The following is a 6,000-nucleotide window of genomic DNA, read 5'->3' as shown; positions in this document are numbered from 1 at the left end:
CCCTCCTCTAGCTTATCTCTCCACGCTTCAGGCTCTCTGCCTTTATTCCTGATGAAGGGCTTTTGCCCGAAACGTCGATTTCGAAGCTTTTCGGATGCTGCCTGAATTGCTGTGCTCTTCCAGCACCACTGATCCAGAATCTGGATAATATCAAGGTTTGGGCTGACAAGTGGAAAATAACATCTGTATCAAATAAATGCCAGGCAATGGCCATCTCCACTAAGAGACAATCTAACACCACCCCTTGGCATTTAATGGCATTACCATCACTGAATCATCAATATCCCGGGGTTTACCATTGACACAACTGGACTTGCCATATAAATACAGTGGCCACAAGAACAAATCAGAGGCTAGGAATCCTGCAGTATGTAACTCATATTCTGACTTCCCATAGCCTTTCCTCCATGTACAAGAACATAAGAAGTAGGAACAGGAGTGGGCAATTCAGTTTCTCTAGCCTGCTCTGCCAATTTACACAATCATAACTGACCTCAACTCCATACAAAGGCATAAGTCAGGAGTCTGATGGAATTCTCCCCACTTGCCTGGATGAGTGCATAACACTCATGGAGTTTGACACCATCCAGTAGTAAACTAATTGATTGGCTTCACAGTCATAAACATTCCCTGCCTCCAGAACCAACACTTAATGGAAGGACTTTATGTACAATCTGCAAGATGCACTGGAAAAATTCAACAAAGATCCTTAGCACCTTCCACATCCAGGACTACTTTCATCTATAAGGACAAGGGCTGCTGATGCATGAGAACACTATCATCTGCAAGCTCTCCTTCAAACCACTCACCATCCTGACTTGGAAATATATCAGCACTCCTTCACTGTCACTGGGTCAACATTCTGAGGGCATTGTGAGTAAATTACAGCACGTGGACTGCAGCATTTCAAGAAGGCAGCTCACTACCACCTTCTCAAGGACAACTAGGGACGGGCAATAAATGCAGGCCCAGCCAAGGTCACTCAACTGCTTGCAGATCAGGTTCTCTGATGTGCATTCAATTTCAATTGTTTCTTTAATTCCCTGGAAAATTGAATTGAATTCACAGCATATGGGCCATCTCCATAGACAAGTGCAGCAACCTATTCAGTCCTTCAAGCTGATGTACCATTAAGTATAATCATAGGTGGATCATCCAATCCAACAGCCTGTTCCTACTTTTCCCCATATCATAGAGTCATTGAGATATGCAGCATGGAAACAGACCCTTTGGTCCAACTCATCCATGCCAATGAGATATCCTAAATTAATCTAGTCCCACTTGCCAGCATTTGGCCCATATCTCTCTAAACCCTTCCTATTCATATACCCATCCAGATGCCTTTTAAATGTTGTAATTGTTCCAACCTCTACCACTTCCTCTGACGGCTAATTCCATACACGCACCACCCTCTGCATGAAAAAGTTGCCCTTTGTGTCCCTTTTAAATCTTTCCCCTCTCACCTTAAATCTATGACCTCTAGTTCTGGACTCCCCCACTCCAGGGAAAAGACTTTGTTTATTTATCCTATTCATACCCTTCATTATTTTATAAACCTCTGTAAGGTCACCCCTGAGCCTCCGATGCTGAAGGGAAAACAGCCTAGCCTATTCAACCTGTCCTTATAGCTCAAACTCTCCAACCATGCCCACATCCTTGTGAATCTTTTCTGAACCCTTTCAAGTTTCACAGCATCCTTCCTATAGGAGGGAGACCAGAATTGCACACAATATTCCAAAAGTGACCAACCAATGTCTTGTGCAGCCGTAATATGACCCCCCAACTCCTGTACTCAATGCTCTGACCAATAAAGGAAAGCATAATAAATACCTTCTTCACTATCCCATCTACCTGCAACTCTACTTTCAAGAAACTATGAAACTGCACTCCAAGGTCTCTTTGTTCAGCAACATTCCCCAGGACCTTACTATTAAGTGTATAAGTATTTGAACCCGTTAGCCCTAAGTGCTATATCCAATTCCTTCTTGAAATTGTACTATGTTTTGACCTTGACTGCTTTCTGTGGTAGTGAATTGAATTTACAAAAAAGAAATCACCAGCACAAACACTCAATACTTGTTCAGTTCTGATTGCTCAGTTATAGGAAGGGTATTATTAAGCTGGAGATGTTCAGAAGCGATTTACCAGGATGTTGCTAGTATGGAAGATTTGAGTTATAAAGAAAGGCTGAATAGGTTGGGAATTTGTCATTAGATTGGAGAGATTGAGAGATGACCTTGTAGACGTTTTAAAGTAGTGAGAGTTAAAGATAGAATTAATGGCAGTTGTCTTTTCCCTGGGATGAAGGATTTAAAGACTAGGGGCCACATTTTAAAGTGAGGGGAGAAAGATTTTAAAAAGACATGGGGGGCAATTTGTTTACACAGAGGGTGGTTCATGTGTGGAATGAACTTCCTGAGGCAGTGGTTGATGTGAGCACAATTATAACAAATTTATAACAAATTTGTTGGAGGGATATGGGCAAAGAGCAGATAGGTGGGATTAGTTTAGTTTGGGATTATGATTGGCATGGACTGGTTGGACCAAAGGATCTGGTTCCATGCTGTATGACTCTATGACTCTATCTGGCCCAACTCCAAAGAAATTGGGAGCAGGAGTAGGCCATTCAGTCCTTCAAACTTGCTCCACCATTCAACATGATCATGGCTAATTCTCTATCTCAAACCATATTCCCCAGGCCCCTTTAATCCCTTTAAATAAAAAAAACTTGTCTTTCTTGAATGTATTCAGCAACTTGGCCTCACTGCCTTCTGTAGCTGAAAATTCCATAGGTTTGTCAACCTTGGAATAAATATTTTTTTCTTCATCTCAATCCTAAATTGTGTATCTCATATACTGTGAATAAAAGTGAAGATACCTATTTTTGTAGCAAAAACAGGAAGGCAGATTATTATCTGAATGGCGATAATTTAGGAATGGGGAGGTGCAACGAGACTAGGGTTTCCTGTCATTGAAAATATTGAAATATTGTGAGTAGTTTTGAACCCTGCATCAAAGGAATCCTTCGACCTTGGAATGGTCCAGACGAGGTTCACAGGAATGATCCCGGGTGAAGTAACTCCACAAAGGCTGGTATCCTGTTAACAAGTCACCCTTTATTTACACACTCATAGTACATGACGCTGACCCAGCTAGTTCAGAGCCAGCTCCTATAGACAACAGAATCCCTGACTCTCCTGTTTATATCCATCAGCCAGGACTCCCTGATTGGACAAGATTAAATTCCCCAATCAGGGAACTCACAATTCTATGAGATCCACCTAGCTGACCTCATTTAATCACTATACCAGGAATGAAGGGCTTGTCATAAAAGGGGCAGTTGAGAACTCTGGGTCTGTACTTGATGGAGTTTAGAGGATGAGAGGGAATCTCATTGAAACTTACAGAATACTGAGAGGCTGGGATAGAGTGAATGTGGAAAAGATGTGTCCACTAGTAGGAAAGACAATGATCTGACGGCACAGCTTTTAGTTGAAAGGACAACCCTTTAGAACTGATGAAGAGGAATTTCTTCTCCCAGAGGTGGGAAATTTCTGAAACTCACTGCCTGGGAGTCTGTTGAAGCCAAATCATTGAATATCATTAAAACAGAGATAGACTCTTGATTAGTAATGTGATCAAGAGTTACTAGATGAATGCAGAGTGTGGGATTGAGAAATATATCAGCCATGGTTGAATCGTGGAACAGACTCATTGGGCTAGGTGGCCAAATTCTGCTTCAATATCTCATGGTCTAAGCATGCAGGTGCAGCAGGTGGTAGAGAAGACAAATGGTATGTTGACCTTTACACTGAGAGGATTTGAGGAAAGGAGCAGGAATATTTTGCTGCAATCATAAAGGGACTTGGTGACACTTGGTCTCCTTATCTAAAGAAGGATGATCCGGCTGTGGAGGGTGTGCAACAAAGGTTTGTGACATGATTCCAGAGGTGGCAGGACTGATGTATGAACAGAGACTGGGATGGTTAGATTTATTTTCATTGCCATTCAGAAAAATGAGGGAGGACTCTCATAGGAACCTAGAAACTTCTAACAGAACAAGACAGAGTAAACATCATAAAAATGTTTCCAATGACTGGGAGGTCCAGAACATGGGTCACAATCTCAGGAGAAAATATAAAGATGGATAAATCTCTGGGTCCTGATCAAGTGCATCCCAGGACGTTGTGGGAAGTTACAGAAGAAATTGTGGGGCCCCTCACAGAAATATTTGTCTCATCCCTAACCATGAGTAAGATGCCAGAGAGCTGGAGGGTGGCTAATGTTGTGCCCTTATTTAAGAAAGGTGGTAAGGAGAAGCTGGGAAGTATAGACCTGTGAACCTGATATCAGTGGTGGGTATGTTGTTGGAGGTGATTCTGAAAGATAGGATTTATGTGCATTTGAAGAGGCAAGGACTGATTAGAGATAATCAACATGGTTTTGTGCGAGGGAAATCATGACTCACAAACTTTTTCAGGAAGTAACCAAAAAGATTGATGGTAGAGTGGTAGACAATGTACACATGGAGTTTAGATTAGATTCCCTTCAGTGTAGAAACAGGCCCTTCAGCCCAACAAGTCCACACCGACCCTCCAAAGAGCAACCCGTCCAGACCCATTCCCCCTTGACTAAAGCACCTAACACTACGGGCAATTTAGCATGGCCAGTTCACCTGACCTGCACATCTTTGGACTGTGGGAGGAAACCAGAGCACCTCGAGGAAACCCACGCAGACACAGAGAGAATCTGCAAACTCCACACAGACAGTTGCCCGAGGCAGGAATTGAACCCAGGTCCCTGGCGCTGTGAGGCAGCAGTGCTAACCACTGAGCCACCGTGCTGCCTCATTTAATAAAGCTTTTGACAAGGTTCCACATGGTAGACTAATTAGTAATTCGCAGATGACACCACAATTGCAGGTACAGTTGATTGTGAAGAATTTTACCTAAGATCACAAAAAGATCTTGATCAATTGGGTCAATAGGCTTAAGAGTTGCAGATGGATCTTAATTTGGATACATGTGAGGTATTGCCTTTTGGTAAAACAAACAGGGTAGGACTTACACAATTAAGTAGTAGTGTTATAGACAGACTGAGGGGTTCAGATACGTAGTTCTTTGAAATTTGTGTCACAGGTAGACAGGGTGGTTAAGAAGATGTTAGTACACTTGCCTTCATTGCTCAGACCTTTGAGTATCGGAGTTGAGAAGCCATGCTGATGTTGTACAGTACATTGGTAAGGCCTCTTCTGGTATACTATGTTCTGGTCGCCCTGCTATAGGAAATATATTAAATTGGAGGGGGTTCAGAAAAAAATTACCAGGATGTGCCAGTAATTGAATGTTTGAGATATAAAAATAGGGCTGGGACATTTTTCACTGGAGCATAGAAGGATGAAGGTTGATCTTATAGAGACTTATAAAATCATGAGGGACATAGATAAGGAGAAAGTGGGGACTGCAGATGCTGGAGATTAGGGACATAGATAAGTTGACTAGCAAGTGCCTTTTCCCTCGGGTGGGTGAGTTCAAAACTAAGGGGCATATTTTTAAACTGATACTGTCCCCTGGTTCTAGAATCCTCAATCAGGGAAAACATCCTTCCTGCATCTAATCTATTTAGCCCTGTTAGAATTTTATATGTTTCAATCAGATCCTGTTCACCTTTCTAAATTCTTGTGGATTCATGCCCAGTCAAACCAATCTCTTCTCATAAGACAGTCCTGCCATCCTTGGTATCAGGAGAAAGTGGGGACTGTAGATGCTGGAGATCAGAGTCAAAAAGTGTGGTGCTGGAAAAGCACAGCAAGTCAGGCAGCATCCTTAGAGCAGGAGAGTCAACAATTCAACCATAAGCCCTTCATCAGGAATGTGGGGGGAAGGTAGCTGGGAAGGTGATAGATCAGAGTGGAGGGTGGTGCAGATAGGTGGGAATGAAGATGGACAGGTAGGACAGTTCAAGAGGATGGTGCCGAGTTGGAGAGTTAGATCTGGGATG

Source organism: Chiloscyllium plagiosum, chromosome 27 (assembly GCF_004010195.1).
Source record: "Chiloscyllium plagiosum isolate BGI_BamShark_2017 chromosome 27, ASM401019v2, whole genome shotgun sequence".
Classification (NCBI taxonomy): domain Eukaryota; kingdom Metazoa; phylum Chordata; class Chondrichthyes; order Orectolobiformes; family Hemiscylliidae; genus Chiloscyllium; species Chiloscyllium plagiosum.
Note: the sequence above shows the minus strand (reverse complement) of the source record.